General features: G+C 38.9%; 1 protein-coding gene and 1 long non-coding RNA gene across 9 annotated transcripts in view; both read right to left on the bottom strand.

The window, feature by feature from the left end:
- The window catches only part of pde4d (phosphodiesterase 4D), an 830,388-nt gene that overhangs the window by 407,099 nt on the left and 401,304 nt on the right, over positions 1–21,985 (bottom strand). The window lies entirely within an intron of this gene.
- The window catches only part of LOC134297154 (uncharacterized), a 54,565-nt gene continuing 33,348 nt past the window's right edge, over positions 769–21,985 (bottom strand). The window contains exon 2 of the long non-coding RNA XR_010003927.1: positions 769–21,001. This is a non-coding gene — a long non-coding RNA (uncharacterized LOC134297154). The remainder of the gene's footprint in view (positions 21,002–21,985) is intronic.

Genomic DNA, 21,985 nt, shown 5'->3' with positions numbered 1-21,985 from the left:
AGAGTAGTGGTTCTCAACCTGTAGGTTCCCAGGTGTTTTGGCTTACAACTCCCAGAAATCCCAGCCAGTTTACCCACTGTTAGGATTTCTGGGAGTTGAAGGCCAAAACATCTGGTGACCCACAGGTTGAGAACCACTGATTTAGAGCTTCCCATGATTACTATCCCAAGACATACCAGGTTTGTGATTGTAAACATCACAAGGAATAACTTTTTCTGCCGTGTGAGTATCACATCACCCTTTGATGTTGTTGCTGTTGCTCTTGTGTGCCTTCAAGGCATTTCTGACCTACAGTAGCCCTATAGAGAATATATCATAGGATTTTCTTGGCAAGATTTGTTCAGAAAACACTTGCCATTTATTTTTCTCTAAGGCTGAGAATGTAACTTGTCCAAGATTACCAAGTGGGTTTCAAAGCTGAGTGGGGATTCAAACCATGTTCCCCAGAGTCATTGTCCGACATTCAAACCACTATACCATGCTGTCAATTAGTCAGGGCCAACATCATAATTTGATGCCCTCATTGTTTTGTAGAACATAGCTGCCATAATTTCTAGCAAGAGTTGGAACTTTTAGGAGGTGGACTTTTGTAACTTCTTCAAAGATGTTTAAAAAATGAGGGTGGTATAATAGTTAACAGCAAGGAGGGACATTTTTGGCAGGTTTACAGGCCAATTTTCTGCCCACAAGAACTTATGGAGGGGGCCGCATGGACTGCACAAAATGCCAAAAAGCTAGAAGTTCAGTTCCATTTTTGAAAAGTATGGGTTTAAAAAACATTTTTTTAAAAAAAATCAGCTCTCAATTAGACTGCTGGACTGAGGTTTGGGAGATCAAGTTTCCACTGAGTCATGAAACTCACTAATAATGTTAGCCTTTCTCAATTTCATCTACCTTAGTGACTAAAGTGAGGATGGAAAAGCCCCATTTACTCAGCCTTGAACTTACTGCACAAAGATATACAGTAATAAGCATATAATTAATAAATCAGTAACAACAATGTCCATTTATATAGCTTCAAAACACAGATGTGTGTACCTCATGGGTTTGTTGTTGTTGTTTTTTTAAAAAAAACAACACATTAATTAATGTTAGCATATTAAAATCATCCAGTAGCCCGTAATGCCATCTTGAGCCAGTAAGTGGCAGACCTTTCCTAAACACAAAAGACGAAACTGGAAGCAGGTTTGTAAGATTCAGGCCCATTCTACACTGCCATATAAAATCCAGATTATCTGCTTTGAACTGGATTATATGGCAGTGTAGATTTATATAATTCAGCTCTAAGCAGATAATGTAGGCCCCTTCCACACTGCCCTATATCCCAGATAATCTACTTTAAAATGGATTATATGAGTCTCCACTATCAGATAATCTGGGAAAAGCAGATAATCTGGGATAAATTCCTGGGATATAGGACAGTGTCAAAGGGCCATAGATTATGTGCTTTGATAATCTGGATTACATGGAAGTGTAGAAGTGGCCTCAGTTATTCATGAGGTTTTAGGTGAGGCAACTGCATGTCCTCCTTTTGTCTTGCACCCCATCTATTGCAATTTAAAACTGTAGTTCAATGCAATTCAGGCAGAGTTGATGCTAAAAAACTAACATTTGTGCATGTACTTCTCATTCCAACAACTCTCACAGCTTTGTGCCCATCCTTACTTTGAAGAGGATGGATTGCTAAGAATATTGAGATTTTGTAAACCACCAAATTAAAGCAAGAAAGGATAGGGATCTTTATAACAATTTAATAAAATGTCAATTGAGTCTCTTAGGTAATGGGGTCACAGGGATTTTATATTATAGCTAACAACATGAAACTTGGAGCAGCTTGATTGTACTTAGTGATTGTTGATTTGCACACAAGAGCACACATTATTACAGACAAAAATGCTTGAGAAGAAAATCATATCACGGCCATGTAGCACATAATTATTAAATGTTTATTAGCAGATCATTAATCCTGAAACTGTTTGCTGAATGAATTACAAAAATGAATATATGTTTAGAAAAGATGACTTCACTGTAAAAATAGACCCCAAAATTACAACAAAATGCAGTTTTATTTCAGAAACAACCAATCTGTCTTTTGCTTTTTGAACTCATGGTGGTGCTAGAATCCATGTCATGCCAATATTGATTAGAAATTACTCCTTGGATTTTTTTTCTTCTCTGAACAGTATCTCTGCAAACTTCAAATTTGTCTTCTTTTTCTTTCACTCCACCTAGGGTAGCATTCTAAAAATAAATGGAATTAAGGGAACTTTGATACATTGAGTCAATGCTATTTTTCATGAGTTGTAAGCTGGCATCTTTATCTAACAGTAATGCAGCTGGTTTGGCAGTGGAATGCAGCCAAAATATTCCATTACCTTTGGTATATGGCTGGAGCAAGTACCAGTCACGATAGCCCCGTCTACATTGGCCATTTAATGCTGTGACATTCAAACAACAAATTCCCACAAAAGTCCGCCAAAAAAAGAGCCCTTGATGTGCACCAGTGCTCTGTGGTTTGTGCGATCATCATCTGGGCCTCGAACTGATTATAGGATTTCCTATGTAATCATCTGCACAGCAAAACCACTTTCTTCAAAAACAGTTTGAAACTGCATGAAATGGTCAGTGAAAACAGAGCCTATATTTCTTCCCTGATAACTAGTGGATTGGGGCGAGGGATTAGAATTAGAGAGTTACACTGGTCCCTTTAAGTGGCACACCCTTTCTCTGTTGTGGCCACTGCAGCTGCGATAACACCAATGCAACTCCAGAATGCATTTTCAGTGTAAGAGGCTAGCAGAGTGTCCTTCCACACCTTAGAGCAGTGGTTCTCAACCTGTGGGTCCCCAGGTGTTTTCGCCAACAACTTCCAGAAATCCCAGCCAGTTTAACAGCTGTTAGGATTTGTGGGAGTTGAAGACCAAAAACATCTGAGGAACCCAAATTGAGAACCACTGCCTTAGAACCTATTTCTTGCAATTTTGATGATCCACTGTATTTTTTATGTTTTGCTGCTTGCTTTGACAGCTCTGATCTTAACTGTGTGATTTGTAGGAGCTAACTTGGTGGCATCAGATGTGTGCATGGGCTGTAATTTATTTTCTCCATGGTACACAGGATACGACAAAACTCTACCATGTCCCTCAGTTTTACCTCCTTCTACAATTGTTTCTCAGTATTTATCTACATTGTAGAATTGATGCAGTTTGACACAACATTAACTTGCATGGAATCATGGAAGTTTTGTAAGACCTTTAGTCTCTTCTGCCAAAAGGTGCTCCAGTCTCACCGTACTACAAATATCAGGATTTCATACAATTCAGCCATAGCACATAAGTGCTGTCAAACTGCACTAATTCTAGGGTGTAGATCAGGCATGGGCAAACTTTGTTGCCTTGGGGCCACATTGTTGATCCGTGCTGGGAGGGAGGGTGGCTGGGCACACATTGGGGGGGGGGGGGGGACCTGGGAAGAAGGGATCCAGGGAGAAGCCAGGAGGAGTGGGACAGGGCCTGTTCACCCCATCCTTATGTCAGAAGAAAAACAAAATATGGGGCAATTGCCCCCATACGCCTCCCTCGATCTTCAGGCTTTCCCCTCAGCATTATGCCAGGGGAAGAGCGTGAGACAGGCAATATCTGAAAGTATTCTGGAGAGCTCTCAACCGCTGCATACCTCCTTCAAGCTACCCTCCTGACACGCCCGGGCTGTGGCGCAGGCGGGAGAGCAAGCCAGCTTCTGCAATTAACTGCAATGAATCACTCTGACCAGGAGGTCATGAGTTCGAGCCCCGCTTGGAGCCTATGTTTGTTTGTCTTTGTTCTATGTTAAAAGGCATTGAATGTTTGCCTATATGTGTAATGTGATCCACCCTGAGTCCCCTTCGGGGTGAGAAGGGCGGAATATAAATGCTGCAAATAAATAAATAAATAAATATGGTGACGCAGTGTCCTTATAACAGGAGGAAGTCAAGACACGCAGTTGCTGGGAGCACCCCAGAGGGCTCTCAGCTGCTGCGTGCCTTCCTCCCTTGTCCTTTCTGCCACCACATCCTTATGCCAAGAGGACAGGGAAAATGAGGAGGGCCTGAAGTAGGCACCCAAGGGGCCTTAGTTTTCCCATGCCTGGTGTAGATCTACCCTCGGTGTCAAACTCTGCACCTCAATTGTACCTTCTCTGGATCCTTTCATTACATGGAATTTGCTTCAGTCTTTTAGTGATTCTGTTTGTGTTCTCATTACATTTTCCTGCTCAATATGGGGGCAAGCAAAGGAGAACATCACAGAACTGGAGAAAAGAAGATGCTTTGGAGGGGTTTTTATCAAGTTTAATTGTTTTAAAATTCTTTTGTTGAGTAGATCCTGCCTTGCGATCTTCAGGTACAGGATGGGATATTTATATAAATTAATAAATAATGCTCCTTTGAAAACACCACAGGGGCTCTTCACTGTATCCTCCCAAATGCAAAAGGAAAGTTAAGCAATTACGTGCTCAGCCCTTCCTTCTCCATCTCCCCTCCCCAAAGCAAAACACACTGACATCCTACAGTGCTAAATTTCAGATTGGTTCCAGAGATACAGCTTCCCCAGCCATGTTATATAAACCTAAAATGTCAAACAACCATCAGCACAGTACAGTTTTGCATCTAGAGCAGAGCTTCACATCTGCTTAAGGGGGAGGGGGGTTTCCTGCTTGCAAGTCAGTGTTTTTAAATATTTATGGCTCTCCTTCCTGTTCTTTTGATCCTTTGTTGCTGCTTAGCTGGAATTGTAACAGCTTCAGGATAAGAAAAATATGAAAAAAATATAAAACTACAGCCAAGAAAGAGTTTTTAAAATGTTCAAAACAGAGTGAAAAGTGTGATTAAAACAATCCTGGGTTTATCTTAGCCCTGTATTATGAACATTACATATAAACTGAACTATAAACATGGGATTTTTCAAAACAAACCACCCAACTTGCACAATTCTAATACTGTTTATTATGGCTTTGCTGATATTAATTGCATGTCATTTGGGATTTTAAAAGATTTCATTTGTTATGCCTGTACAAACCACTTTTCCTCCAAAATGTTCAGTGTTATACAATATTCACTTCAATATGATTTTTGTTGGCCATTCTGCTGTTTTTGTTAGCAATTGAAATGTGCAGGTGTGTTGGGGAAAGGGGGAGATAATTTCATATGGATTGGAAATGACATTAGACTGGATGCACAATGCACACTCCTTTCTCTGTACAAGCATCTCAGGACACACCTCCTCATCCTGCCCTTGAGGCCATAAAATGGGCCACCATATTCATCATTGTTGCCTGACTAACCCCCACTTTTCTTTTTCTGTGTTTTCCAGAGAAAGAGAGGACAAGGGAAGTATGGGAAGTACTTTTCCTTTAAGGTATTGTTGAAGGCTTTCATGGCTGGAATCACTGGGTTGCTGTGAGTTTTCCAGGCTCTGTGCCCATGTTCCAGAAGCATTCTCTTCTGACATTTCGCCCACATCTATGACAGGCATCTTCAGAGGTTGTGAGGTCTGTTGTAAACAAGTCAAGTGAGGTTTATATATCTGTGGCATGTCCAGGGTGGGAGAAATAACTCTTGTCTGCTTGAGCAAGCGTGAATGTTACAATTAGCTACCTTGATTAGCACTGAATAGCCTTGCAGCTTCAAAGCCTGGCTGCTTGCTGCCTGGAGGAATCCTTTGTTGGAAGGTGTTAGCTAGCCCTGATGGTTTCTTCTCTGGAATTGAAACTGTTGGAAAGAAACTGTTGCTTTCATTTTCTCCTCTTAGGGTTTATCCAATTCAGAGAGAGCAAGCAAACATGCAGAACAGGCAAAGAGAAGGGAATGTAGGAAAAGAGCATTCCAAGGGTTGATAGTAGACCTGTAGTGATTTGTGGGCCTTGGCAATCATCCATTGATACTAATTCCTAGTGTCAGTAATGGCATTTTATAAAGTAAATGAATGTCAAATTTATAGGAGAATGCTTGTGGAAAGTTGGCTCTTTGAGTAAACTATAGCTGAGTAAGCACATGGGTTGATGCCAATCACGACTTCTCTTTCCTGTTTTTGGCTTTATCCACCCGCTTTCTCTTGGCTCCTGGGTTTTGGGGGAGGTGGTCCTTTGTTTTGAGCTAAGAAACCAACTTTTGCATGGACAGACAATGCAAACTTTAGTCCAGGTTGTTGTACGAGTGGGATGTTGTACAAAATAATTCAAATTAGACTGGTTTCATAGCGTGGCAGTGAAATATATCCCAAGGTGATAGTGAGGCAAAAGTTTATATAGTCTCAAAATCCTGAGTGACTTGAGTTTTGGAGGCAAGAATGTAAATCCCTGCTCAGCCATAGAAAGTCACACTCTCCGAATCTCAAATGAAGGCAATTTGTGCTGAGAAACCCGTTTGATAGATTCGCCTTAGCATTACCATATGTTGAAAATAATTTGGAGGTGCACAACAACAAAGTCTAAACTGAAATTTCTTTGGATTAATAATCTCTTTAAGTCTTGCTTTTTAAAAACATTCAGAAATGTCAGCTGGCCCAGACTGCTATGGTCAGATAGCTGACTATGGTGGACCATAATGCTATGGAAGCTACTTTGACTACTTGGCTGTTTCCAAATATAATTCAAAATGTTGGTTATGATTTATGAAACTTTATATGATTTGGAATTAGACTGCTTGAAAGATGGTGTTCTCTGCCTTCAACCTGCCTGGGTTATCAGATTTTGGAGCCAGGCCTCTTGTTTAGCCTAGTGGATTTTCAAATTTTGAAAGAGCCATGTAAGGTGATACAGACCTTTCAGCAATCTCTTCGATCTTCTGGGGAGGCTCTCCTCTCGTTCCTTCCAACATCACAGGTTTGGTTGGTGGGGACGAGGGAGAGAGCCTTCTTTGTGGTGGCCCCTCGGCTCTGGAACTCCCTCCCTAGGGAGATTAGGCTGGCCCCAACCCTGTCTGCTTTTATTAAACAACTTAAGACATGGTTCTTTCAACGTTCTTTCGATTAAGCAAGACACTACAGACCCCTTGACAACTTTGTTGCTATTCTGCACTCTATCTCTGGTCCCACCCCAGCCTACCCCTAATGTTATCTTGGAAACTTTGGAACACTGGGTCAGGCACTTTATGGAATAATCTAGTTATTATGCACTTTACTCTGACCCCCTTTTATTCTTTTGTCCCTTTGGTGGTGAAACGGATATGGTTTTTAAACTTTATCTTGTTTTATGTATTTATGTATAATCTGTGCTTGAATTTGCTTTTCATTTTATACTGCTTATTATTTTGTTGTTTTGTTTTATATTTTAACTTGTTCATACTTTATCTTTTCTGGGCTTGGCCCCATGTTAGCTGCCCCGAGTCCCTTCGGGGAGATGGTGGCGGGATACAGAAATAAAGCATTATTATTATTATTATTATTATTATTATTATTATTATTATTATTATTATTATATTATGACACAGCAAACAAGATAGATATGCTGGATTTCATTTCACAAAATCACAAGTTGAACACTTCCCAAGTGTCTAGGACTGTGTGATGTATTTTCGGATGATGCATGCAGATCCCAGAAGGGTGGCCTTTTGCAGTTGGCAAATAAATTATTATTATTATTATTATTATTATTATTATTATTATTATTATTATTATTATTGAGACAAGGGTCATGCTTGCATTTTTTGGATCCTATTATATTTCATCCTACTCCTACAGTCACAACTCTGTTCAATATCTGAGAAACTTAATGTATATCCATGAAATTTCAGTCTTAAAGGTGTTGCTACGGTACTCTTCTTCACTCCACTCCCCCCCCTTCCTTTTTATGTTGCTAAAATAAAAATCAGCCTGCCTTAAAGTTGAAAGAGCTTAATGCTGCTACATCTTTGGAAACTCCATATGGAATCTATTTTCCTGTTCTCCAACCATTTCCTACAGAGCAGGCTCTTGCCATGTAGGTTAGTCTCAATTTGTATCATGGGTTTCAGGAATGCAGCTCTGACGTAAATCCAATCCTGCCTATAGCTGTCTTTTTGTTGTTCTAGTGCTAGCAGGCAAATACATTTTTATTCAGTGGGGCTTTGTCATTTCAGCTGGTTTATTGCTCAAGGCATTATGAACTGACTGGGTGCCATTTGTTTCATTTTATTCCTCTGTCTCTAATCAGTTTACTTACATGTTATAATTGAGATTTTTTATTTTTTATTTGTATTTTAATTGTTTTAATTGTGTTTGGCAGAAAGTAAATACAGTATACAAATGCAATGAATAATAATAAATAATATCTTCTTGCCTATGAATTCATGTATATAGCAGCACAGAAAAGCACATAAAATCTGTTCTTTACACTCCTAATCTTAGAAAATATATAAGCATCAGTGTTAATATTGGCATGCCACATCATCATTCCAGTCGTAAGGTTATATGTACGTTTAAGGGGGGAATTATCTAGCACCAAATCTTTCAATTCTTCTTTCTATCTATATATATATAAAAGAGTGATGGCATCAGGGCAGCGGACAAAACAACAAAACTACAGGCTTCCCAACCTTGAAATTTGACAACACAACCCATCATCCACGGCTCTAGGTTGATACAACAAAAAGAAAAGAAAAATAAAGTCCTAATTAGAGGGAGAGGAATAATTGTTTTTATCCAATTGCTGCCAGTTAGAGGGCTAAGCTCTGCCCACTTGGTCTCCTAGCAACACACTCAGCCCAGGGGACAGGCACAAGAGTTTGGAGAGACCCCTAAGGGCCATCCAGCCCAACCCTTTCTACTATGCAGCAAGACACAATCCAAGCATTCCCAACACATGGACAACATGTAAATACTATACAATAGTACACAGGGACATAGACCCCCTCTACCCTCACCACTTTCACAGTACACAAACAACCAAATGCATACTAAACATAAAGACAACCATACAACAGACATTCAATACCACCACTACCTCAACAAGTTCGCACCAACACCACCAGACCACGCCACAGCAACGTGTGGCCAGGCATAGCTAGTATATATATAAAATATAAAAGAAGTATTGCATTCACACAAGGGAGTCTGTTTAGACATTTGCCACCCTATAAATAACATTGCATTTTCATTTTTCTTTCCAAGAAGAAAAATGGAGTATTTCTTTTTTGCTTCACAGAAGTTCTATGAGGTAATTTTAGCCAAGTGATTGTGGTTTGTCACAACTATCCTGCACTTGGACTTTCAATGTCTGCATGGGGATCTGAACCTCAATTTACAACTCGCAGCCATCATGAAAGTAGCCTGCTTATAACTGCTGCAATTACGATCTAAAAATAGGTACTTTCCAAAGGACCCAAAATTGCATTATGGAGAAGAAAGATGACATCTAGTGATCTGAGAGGAAATCACAGTTTTCTATTTCTAGGGGAAATAAAATGGAAACATCCAATGGAACTCAGTATAGAACATTTTTTCCAGACAGAATAAATGTTTCAAGAGGTTGTGGTGCTATTGCTGTTATTTATGTTTGTTTTATTTTGTTTGGGAGTTTTAGTAGCAAAGTGATGTTTTTGTTGTCCGGCACTGATTTCCTGACAATTCTCAATAGCTGTAACATTTTATTTCCATTCTCAAATGGCTTTCTTTTTATTTCTGGAACATGGTAAATGAAATGCTACATTTGCGCTGTAAAACTAAAAAAAAAAATGCAGGTTGGGTAACACTGATCCAAAATGCTTGGGATCAGAAGTGTTTGGGATATTTTTTTTAAAGATTTTGGAATGTTTCAAATACACCTTATATACATTGTTTCTACAATGTTTTAACAACTGTGTACATGAAACAACATTTGTATACACTGAGCCATCAGAAGGCAAGGGTGTCACTATTTCAACCATGCCTGTGGACACTTTTGGATTTTGGAGTAATTTGGAATTCTAAATAAGAGATGCTCAGCCTGTATTTTTACAGGTTATCCCTGTAAGAAAACAACTTCAACAAACCCAGCAGAGGCTGGATGGCCATCTGTCAGGGGTGCTTTGAATGCGATTTCCTGCTTCTTAGCAGGGGGTTGGACTGGATGGCCCATGAGGTCTCTTCCAACTCTACTATTCTATGATTCTGTGATTCTATGAAACCCTTTCCTGGCTGGTTGGTTTTTAGAAGAGCCCTGGTAGAGATTCCAGAAAATGCTACCAACAGTCCCCTCCATTCCAAAACACACACTGATATGGATCAGGTTGTAAGAACACAAACATGTTCATACTGTCCTTGGAAGAGCCTACCATCTCAGGATGTCTAAAAAAATGAGATTTTTCTATAAAATAGGTCAGCACAATTCAACCATTTGTACTGCATTATTTAGTGGTTTAAAAGAAGGGCAGGGATTGCACAATCATAATTGACAAGGCATACATTAACTGTATTATCTTCTCCTAGGGTTGAAGCACCTCAATTGGGAGTGAGGTGTTCTTTTATGTAAACACTTTATGCCTATGTGGTTTGTCTATATACATTTTTTTGTTAAGCTACCATATATATTCAAGTATAAGCCGACCCGAATATAAGCCGAGACACCTAATTTTATCATAAAAAACTGGGAAAACTTATTGACTCAAGTATAAGCCGAGGATGGGAAATGCAGCAGTTACTGGTAAATTTCAAAATAAAAATAGATACCAATAAAACTACATTAATTGAGGGACCAGCAATTTAAATATTTTGGAATATTTACTATATTTCAAAGAAAAACAGTAAACTTGCTCTATATGTAGAAAAGTAGGGTCAACAAAAACAATATGGTATTAACAATAACTTAACAACAACAACAATAAAACTTCATTTGTCATAATAATAATAATAATTCATTTATTATCCTTCATTTTTATCCTCTCTATCTCCTTGTGGGGACTCAGGCCAGCTTCCAACATAGTAACAGGCAAATATTCAATGCCTATATAAACAATGCAGAGCTAGATATAGATCTATAATTATATATACTAATTTCACATATGCATTTTCCCCAGAAACATTTGCAAATCCTCTCTAAATATGTGCATTTCTCTTCTGCATCTATCTAGGAATCTTTCTGCATATGTGTGCATTTCCTCTGTAGTATTTCCATGCCCTATAAATCTATATTCCTATATATCTATCTAGACATCTCTATATATATAGATAATTATATCTGCATAGGATTTGCAAAGACTTGCAAACATGTGAGGCAAAAATTCATATATAAAAATAATGTATACACATAGATGCAGATATACAGGTACATGGAAATCTCTAGATATCTATATGTATATAGGATTTGCAAAGACTTGCAAACATATGAGGGGAAAATTTATAGATAGATAGATAGATAGATAGATAGATAGATAGATAGATAGAGATAGATAGATAGATAGATAGATAGATAGATAGATAGATAGAGATATATAGGTACATAGGGATTGCAAAGGCTTGCAAGGGGAAGTGCCTACATATCTGTAACAGAGATTAACAAATATTTCAGGCAAAAATGCTTTTATAAGATTAATGGGTATATATATCTTCCTGACTTGCAAGGGTCTATTTTCCTTTTCAAAACATTCCCTTGGTTAAGAACGAGGGAGGCTTTGGAAAAACAAACACACTGATAAGGGAGCAGAGAAATACATCATATATTGCAAGCAATAGCCTCCAGGCTCCGCTGCCTGGCTTGACCTTGATCCAATTATAAGCTAGGGAAGGCTTTTTCAGCTGATAAAAAAGGGCTGAAAAACTCATCTTATCTTCGAGTATATACGGTACCTAATAACATAATCACAAACCATGTGCCATGAGTTGAAAAAAAAATAGGAAGTACATGCCTTTTTAATACATCTAATTTTAATTATCTAAAGAGAATTAATCCAATTAGAAGGTAGACATAGTCATTGATACACAGATAGAGGCCAAGATCCTGCATCAGAGGTTATAACACATACCTACTTATTGATAGTTATGGTAATGATGCAGATTGGACATTGCATGCAGTTTCTCATGATCTAGTGCAATGACCCTAAAAGATGTAACTATGTCTAACCTCCTCTCCTGATAATCCAGATGTTGCATATCATTACAATTCTCCTTTGCATATATGTTAATCGATTTATGATGACATAAATGCCTAACAGGATGTCAGTCACAGGTTTTATGTACAAGGGGAGTGAGGAGGCCAAGAGGTCTGTTTCTTAAGAAGGATTTTTTAATACTTAGTAACTAATCATTTGATGCACACTGTTATTCCCATGAAATCTACTTTTGGGGTGTAGCAATCAGGAAAGAAGAAAGCAGATTATACACATCTATGTGTGTGTATGTGTGTGTAAACACACACACACACACACACCTCTGATCAAAGCAGATATTTATAATCTGACAGCTCACATCTTTCAAATATCTAAGGCCCCTTCTACACTGCCATATAAAATCCAGGTTATCTGCTTTGAACTGTATTATATGACAGTGTAGACTCATATAATCCAGTCCAAATCAGATAATGTGGATTATCTGCTTTGATAATCTGGATTATATGACAATGTAGAATGGTCCTAAGAGGCAGTCAACTGTACAGTCCCATGCCAATGTTCTGAAGCAACTAATGAGAGAATAAAGGAATTTTAAAACTTATTGACAGGAATCAAGGTTACAAACTGCAAGAGAGTGTTATCCAGAGAGAGTTATTAACAACTATAAAATTCACACAAATGTTCAGGGAAATATGGTTTTCAAGAAAAAATAGACAAATTCATGGAGGACGAGACTACTGATGTCTATGAATCCTGACTGCTCTATATTGGTCCTTGTAAGACTGGCTGTGTGGCTCTGAATGTCACTTCTGGTAAACAGAAGCAGGGAAATACTAATCTGCTCACAACATTATTGGCCATTGTGCAAACAGAGGCCCGATTCCAATCATTACTCCCAGTTAGAATAAACCAACTGAATCAGATGGATATTGGTAATGGAACAGCTTACATTTTCTTAAGTTGTACTGATCCACTGATTCAGTGGGATGAGCAATTAGATTTGGGCTAGGATACTAGCGCAGATAAAACTTCCCTGGCATAGTTTTTTGTGTCCTTTTTAAGTAGCAATATTGATCTGCCTCCATCCCCAATGGATAGATGAGAAGAAACTAGAAGGGAGAATATGGAGCAGAGACCTCAAAGATTCACAATGGACCCAGTGCATTTCAGGCCTCCCTTTGGTACAGGACAGAAGACTTTTAAACAGATAGATCAGTGGTTTCTCAGAAAAAAATGTCAGTGAACTAGAAACATACAGAGCCAATCAATTAACCTGTGTACTTCTCCAAGATACTCTCACCAGCACCATTAACCTGCCTTAATACAAACATTGTGTTTCAAAGCACTGAAATCCCCTTGTCTGACTGTACAGATGGATAGGTCCCCAAAGGTCCAACCTTCTCTGCTGAGTTAGATAGGAATTAGGCAGGAAAGAAAGCCCTTTTTGTCACCTATGACAAAACAGAGCACAAACATATTATCAGAATAGGAAGTCTGAACTTCCTTTTCAAATCAGAAAAATTGTGAAAGACTATCAAAACAGCAAAGGGTCTGCCCATCCATCCTCAAAGCAGATATATAAACATGACAGCTTTTACTGTGAAGAGTGAAAACTACAAGAGGATCTGTGAATATTAAAGCTGAGATTTCTTCAAAGAGAATGAAGTTACTAATTATAGCTTCATCTGATACATATAATTAGAGACCGGTTTATACAGTACGGGAAATTTCAGTCCTTTCTGATCTCCGACTATTCATGTAGCATAATGTCACATCATTCAGATAATAGTAATCACGCAGATGTTTCTTTTTAAAAAAATTACCCTGATTATACCCAAAAAAAGATTATTCAAGTTTTTTCAATAACAGCTCATAAAGGATCCAAAGGGGGTGAGTGGGATTTATCGTCCAGCCATCTGAAAGACTGGAGGTTTTCTAAAAGTGAAAAGTATTGCATTAATATGCACTCACTTGATTAAATGCATGTTCAAGTTCATGAACTTTCAACTTCAACAGCACATTTTGATGATGCTTGCCAATAAATTTTATTGCAGAAGACCAAGAGAATTGCTTAAAGACCAAGGTGGCACAAATTATTGCTCAGCAGAAAGATCTGTTCAGCTCAAAACACTTACCCCCAATGTATTGTTCATAATGGTACTTACCTACAAAACAAACAAACAAACAAAAATGTGTAAGTGATAGCAAACAAGTAAAAGAAACATTTACTACACCAGATGCAAGTGTGTTATTCCAAATTATACAGAACATTCAATTTAATCTTTTCATCACACAATTAAGAATATAGGAAGACTAAAAACTCAGTTCTGTGCATTGTCATGTAGACTTAAGTCTGACTGAATTCCACTGATGAAACAAAATTTATATGAATTTTAGTATTAGATGAAGGTCACAGTCATCATTTCTAAATAAATAGGGACACAAAGTGGAGAGAGGGGTTCAAGACTGGCAGACAGATCGTTATGAATTTTGTATATTTGTATATATGTTATGCAAAGTAATAATGATGGTAAAATAATACAACTATCACAGTGAATAATGTGACAATCATAAAGATAATGACAAAATAATAACACTGAAACATAACAAAATTGCTTAAAACCTACAAAAGACATATTTAAGACCCTATTAAGTCAATGCAAACACTACAACTAGAACACTTCTAATCAGTATTTTATTAGGGGGTTCAAATACACAGAAACCTTGGTAATCCTGATCCTTGGGACCTGAAGCCCCCACGGCTTTAGGAGAGGCTCAAGCTCTGTTCCCCCAAACATTTAGGGATTTACACAGAAAATTGATATCTACTTTTCCCAATGTAATTTGCACCTAACAATTTCTGCAGAAGTCAGAAATGTAAAAGTATATCTAAATCTCCAGATGCTGATTTACAGTTGGCCTTCTGTATCCACAGATTCCATGGCTATAGCTTGGGATTTTTAAAAAATATCCCAAAAACGAACCATGATTTTGCCATTTTATAAGGACACCATGCACTGAGACTTGAGCATCTAGATTTAGATATCCACAGAGGGTGTGGAAACTAAACCCCAGTGAATATCAAGATTCACTGTACTTTTCTTCTAATATATATTTCTGTACAGAATCTTCTCAAATAAAATATTAAACATACTTTTTTGACTGTAGAGTTGCATCATATTAGAAATGTTGCAAACCAAGGAATAATTGCATTCCACTTTATTAGTGGAAAAATATCAATGCAATTGGTTCATATTGAACAGAAACTACTTTCCCATTTGTATAATGTCTTTTAATCTTTTAAGAGACACTATATGGTATTAAGTAGAACATCATAAACAAAGGATGACCACCAGATATTTCCGCTAACTTCAAAATGAATTTTATCCTTTCTAAAATTCCTATGAAGAAATTGCTTTCTGCCAGGAAGCCACATTCTCTCTGATGGATTTAAAAGCTCTACAGCTTATTTTTCTGGTATGCTACATGTATACTGAAGATAAAGGATTTTTTTTAGCAACAACTGTATTTATATTACTAGAAGCTTTATTATTCTGCTCTTCTTTTATTTATTTATTTATTACAATATTTATATCCCGCCCTTCTCACCCAACAGGGGACTCAGGGCGGCTTATATATATATAAGAATAAAAACCAATATACATTTTGCCCTTAAACCTAAATAGTACTTCTGTTTATGTGAAAAATGTGATAAGTACACACGAATAGAACAGACACTGCTATACAATTTAACGCTATCCTTTAACTGAATAGAACACATTTTACTGACTCATTTTCTTCTGAATCAACTACTCTGCTTTTCTTAAAGTGTCAAGAAATACATAGACTGGCATGCAAAAAGCCATATAACCAGTTCCAGGTGTGCAAAGGAGGGCTGAATTTGCCATTTCCTCCTCCATTGCCATGCCACATGCTGGTTTTGAAACTGAAAAATGGCATGAAATTCAAGCAAATCTTGATATAGCCTAAAGCAGTGGTTCTCAACCTGGGGTCGCCAGATGTTTTTGGCCTTCAACTCCCAGAAATCCTAACAGCTGGTAAACTGGCTGGAATTTCTGGGAGTTGTAGGCCAAAAACATCAGGGGACCCCAGGTTGAGATCCACTGGCCTAGAGTAAGTGCTGACAACCTGGTGCTCTCCAGACATCTTGGACAACAACCCCCATAATCCTGGATAAACGGCCACATAGTTCAGAGAGTTATGGAAGTCATGATCTAAGTTGATTGGAGGGCACTGACAAAGAGTATATGTACATCTGCTTCTTTCAAGGGTACAGGAGTTGCACTGGTCATCCTAGGAAAAGAGTGGTACAGACTGGGTGCAACCACTGAGAAGGACTTTTCTTAACCTTTGTTAGGTAAGAGAAGGACCTTTTGAGTGATTGCATCCCAAAAATCTCAACGTCTGGGCAGGTCTGTGCAAAATAATAGAATCCTTCAATTAGGCTCAGCTATGAAGGGTTTTAGAGGTGAAAAACTGTGAGGGCACTATGGTATTCCATTTTCACTCTACTTACAGAAAACAGCTCAACTGACAGTCAGAACAAGAGCCTCCACTGGATCCTGAGAGGTTAGTTTAAACAAGCTACATTGCAAAAAAACAAAACAAAACAAAAAAAACAGCTCTGCTCTCCAGCACCCAGACATTGCTCTGAACCTATTGGTTGATTGTATGTAGCCACTCACTTACAAAAAAGGATATAAATATGCCAGGCTGTCTGCTATTTGCTGACATGACATGCTGCTCAAAAGGTTATGTAGACTTCAATGAGGCCTTTGCACAACAGTGCCTGGATCTCAACTGGTAAGATGTGTTGTTCACCAGCCCAGAGTCCCTGAAGTTAGCATATTTAGATGGGATGACAAATCTGACACCTTGTGAGGAGCAGAAACAAGGTATTGCTAGGGATAAGCAAAATAATACACAGAGGGGTTCATTAATATAATATATGGCTAGGCATACATTTCTCTTCATTAGCTGCATTGGTGGAATGACCACTGTAAAATCGTAATTGGAAAAAGACCAGTCATGGTTCTCAACATGTTGCTTTCTTGGTCTTCAACATTTGGCTTTTTCTTTTTTGCCATGAACTCCAAAAATCATTTATTTGCTTTGATAGACATTTAGGCATTTTCTGGAGTCAGGTGGATGAGAGAAAACACTAATGGCAGCTAACAAGGCTTTAGGTCTCAGAACAAACTCAAGCTAACAGACAATCGCACAGTTTAACATTAGGAAGAACTTCCTGACTGTACAAGCCTTTCAATAGTGGAACTCTCTGTCTCGGAGTGTGGTGAAAACTTCTTCTTTGGAAACTTTTAAACAGAGGCTGGATGGCCATCTGTCAGTGATACTTTGTGCTTTTCCTGCATGGCAGGGGGTTGAACAAGATGGCCCATGTGGTCTCTTCCAACTCTATTATAATTCTATGATTCTCAATAGTGGATTTCTTATCCCATGTTTCTTAAAGTTAAAGTCTGCTTTCATTTTATCATAAATCATGTATGAGTGCCATCCATATTTTAAACCCAACCCTTCCATTATGAGTAATCTTTCATTTTTGGAGAAATCCATTCTTTTACCCATATCCAGGCTGCTACATCGTAGTATAGTCCCATATTTGTAATGTCATTGCACTTCTCTCTTATGAGTCTTGCAAATTTTTTATTTTAATTCTAGTTTTTTTTATTTTTCCAAATGAATTTTGTCAATTCTTTATTCCAGACTTTAAAAAGTGGCTCCTTAGACACAATTGATATTGTTTGAAATAAATATAACACTTTAGGCATTACATTCATTTTGATTGTTGATATTCTTCCTGGTAGAGACAAATATAATTTATTCCATCTTTGTAGATCTTTTTGTATCTTTTTTAAACTTTTTTGTCGTTATTTTTAAATAAGTCCGAATTGTTGTTTGTCAAGTGAATTCCCAAATATTTTACTTTCTTTGCTGTGTCTATTTTTACCTCTTGCATCAAGAGTCTCTTGATCTTTCTTGCTCATATTGTAAGTTGTATTTAAATGTAAGCTTTTCTTATGGAGTTTAAACTGGGAAGTCCAAGTCTGATGTCGGTTTGGGTGGATTACATCATCTTCATGTCAAAAATATTGATTAAACATCCCCGTCATCAAAACTTGGTTGCTATGTCCAAGCTATTGCTGCAATTGCAATGTAAATTGGCAGAAAGGGAGGTAATGATAGTGTAAGTAAATTATCAAAATTTCATTGCGATTTGGTTAACCAGTTAAATTTCATGAGTAAACCAGTTTTTTAAACCTGAAAATTTGGCAAGGGGTTGAACCCATACATAACCTTCCCCTTCCACCCCGCTGGCTATGTCCTTGTTGTTAGGGCAGTGGGAGCTTCAGTCTAAAATAATAAACTTCCACAGTATATAAGTACCGATATGATATGAAAACCACACTCCCTTCGTCTTCTTCTTTCTTCCCAAGCTTTTTTTTTTTTTTACCACCCCCACACCTGCCACTATCAAAAACCTCTGGCTGTGTGTTGCTCCCTCCTACACGCTTTTAGATTATAAGCACAAGAGGAGGGGTTTGCATACAAAAAGCTTTCATTCCTCATGCATCTATATCAAATAATAACTTTCAATTGTTCAGAGCGAATTGCTGATATTAAGCCAAACTGATGACATGCTTTCATTGCTTTGTACTCCTAAAGTGGGTTGCTGCTGTGTAAAGGTGTCTGAGGTCTTTTGTTATGCGAAGTGATGTACTTCATATTCAGCATCTACATCAAACTGACTCTAGCATTTCTACTTCTAAATGACAAATCATTATTTCCATCTATTGCTTTCACCCATATGCGTATATGCATACATATATATGTACATATATACACACATGCACACGCTCAGACACACATATACATACTCACTCCTATACAGACAAAGGCAGTTTTGCAATGGCCTCTTATTGATTCAGGCTTTATTTCTCCTGTCACACCCGTCAGAGAAGAGATTAAACTTCAGTGCTCCCATCTCCTCCCACCCTCCCATCCCCATGTGTACATTGACATGAACCAGACTGGAAAAAACCATGGTTTTCTATATATGAGTTCAATTTATGGTAGCTATTTATTCATCACCAAAACCCAGAAACTGCATCACTAAAAAGAAAGAACCCACAGAGAACAACAGTTCACATAAGGCAATCTTTGCCAGGCCACCTAAGCCACCTAGACTTTAGTCTAGACCTGATCATGCATTTAAGAATTATTGCATTGATGAAATCAAGGTCTTGAACAATTTGGCAATCCTGTCAGCTGGAAATCCCCCCCCCCGCCCCCGCCCCCAGGGGGTATCCAGAAATCTATCAGATTCCTTAAAGTCTCCAAGATGGAGTACTTCATGAGTCCCCCACCACTACAGGGTGGATCTCTTCCTGCCCAATCCAACTTCACAAGGATATGATCAGGCCACAACAACAGTGTCCTTCAATCTTCCATCCCAAACCTGATAATCTTTTGTTCACATAACAGGAAAAAAACCCCAGATGCAGGGTATGTACTGTCACATGAGCAGGGTCAACACTGTACTGAGAAAGTCCCATGGTTGTAATAAAGAGGGTTTTATAAAGGTGGCTTCAGTGTGGATATTGAAACACCAGAAAACAGTCAGACCACTTTCACCAACACAAGCAGAGAGATAGCTAGGCACTGAGATGGGCAGCACATCAGTAGCGTACCTGCTCAATATTTGGACCAGCAAAATTGGTGCCAAGGAGGATGAACTTCTCTGCGATAAAGATGGAATCCTTTTAGATCATAGCAACCTAATAACCCTAAGTATTCAGGTGAAGGAAGCTGGGATCAGTCCACACCACTTAGTTCAGTTAATTCTTCATTTACTTATTAGCTATCATCATTATTTGAGTCCTTACCTTCCAAAAATGTGGAAGATATTTCTCCAGCTTTTGCACAATGGAGCCAAAGCTCCCAAATGTTATGTTACGCTACAACTTCCATAATCCCTGTGACTGGAGACTTCTGGAAGTTTTAATCCCAAAAGGTAACCCTTTCTAAACTCTAATCAGTCCAAGTCAGCTTGAAGCTTTCCAGTGGTCACACATTGTCTACACAGATGCCAAAATCTCTAAACTTCATTGAATACAGGCAGTCCCCAAGTTACAAACAAGGTAGGTTCTGTAGGTTTGTTCTTAAGTCGAATGTATATGTAAGTCAGAACAAGTACATTTTAAAGTGTAATTCCAGCCTCTCTCTCCCCTGCTCTCTAGCTATATGTGTGTGCATGTGTATGTTCAGAAGACTTGACCTCACTTTCTGTCCCTGTGATAATTGGATTTTGAAAAATGTGGCTTGCTGTAGAAACAAGGATTGGTGAGAAAGCTTAAGTTGAGACACCTTTTTCTCATAACTCTTTCAGGACTGAATTTCCCTTTTTAGGGGTAATTTCTCTCACTTCCTGTTGTCTCACCCCCATTCTTAACAATGAGTCATTTGTAAGTCAGATGTTTGTAACTTGGGGACTGCCTGTACTCACACTGTATGTTCTATGTGATATCACTCTAGAATACAACTAGAATATATATTAGGCATCAGGCAGTAGCAGTCTTAGCAAAATAGCATTGGTTGTCAATATCTATCCAGAGTGAGTTCAAGGTGCTTTGGATGACATTCCAGGCCCTAACAGCATGAGAACTTGTTACATGGGGACTGCATCTTCATATGGATAGATGCCTGTCTGAGTTCTCCTGGGGGCACTATCCTCTATATCTCACCAGTAAAGTCAGTCATGGCTCATCAGTTGTGGAATGAAGGCCTTATTAGCATTTCATTTAGGCACCAAGGAAAAACAATGCTGTTTATTAAAGTCCTTGAACCTACTACTAGGTGTCCCCGGTGACACAATGGGTTAAACCCTTATGCTGGCAGGACTGTTGACTTGAAGGCTGGGTTGCTGACCTGTCATGGAACCCAGTTACAGGGCTTTGGTAATTCAGCCCTGTAACTGGGAGTCATAACATAAACAATCCCAGAAGCACCTGGCAGAAGAAGATAGAATACGCCTGGGAACTTGGGACCGAAAGTATAAACAATTATAATTGGTTTAGTGTGTGAAAATGGTAGTAATGTGATATTGGAGGTGGGACTTGATGATGATATTTACGTGTGGTGTTACGTAGCATCAAAAGTTATAAAAATAGTTGTATGTAAACATTGAGTCATTCTTGACTTTTCCAAAGTCATGTGTTCTTCAATAAAGATTGGATTTGAGAGCAGTTATCTTTAATCTGCGTTCAGACTGATCCTTTGAAGTGAGCAGGACAATTAAGTCAAGAATCCAGTTCTCACCCTCCTGCAGATTTGCAGTGAAGTGATAATGAGCAGGGAAGGAGATCAAAGCCATGACGGAGCAAAGGGGCCTTCGCTGGGAGCTCGGCCGTTGGCGGAAGAGACATTGCAAGCCATAGCTTCCTCTACGGGGTACCCCAAGCCGGACGGCGTGACTCAGAGGATTCCCAGAGGGGGAAGAGGCGTTCCGGCTGCGGCAGAAACCAGTTGGGGATCTGGAGGAAGCATGCCGGAGACCGTGGCCCTGCGGTTATCCATCCTGGAAACAAATTTATCCAGGCTGTCGGAAACCGTGGGGAGGTTGGTGCCACTATTAGAAGAGAATCTCCAAAAGGAGCCCATCCGATATGGCGCCGAGAGAGAGCCAAGTAAAGAAGGAGATTGGAGCCAGAGGGGCCAGCGAGCGTCAACGCAGAGTCCCGTGGCGGCAAGGGACGAGGGGGATGAGGAATACTGGCAGGAACTGGAGTTCCGAGACAGAATGGCGCGCGAAGTGGAGCGCCAGCGAGCTCTGGGAACTCTGAGGCCGCCATCTCCAACAGAGCTCCCAACCCCCCGAATGGGCGTCGGGGTGGAAAGGCCACTGGGGCCAGG

Source organism: Anolis carolinensis, chromosome 2, assembly GCF_035594765.1.
Source record: "Anolis carolinensis isolate JA03-04 chromosome 2, rAnoCar3.1.pri, whole genome shotgun sequence".
NCBI lineage: Eukaryota > Metazoa > Chordata > Lepidosauria > Squamata > Dactyloidae > Anolis > Anolis carolinensis.
This window is presented reverse-complemented; position numbering and strand designations above follow the sequence as displayed.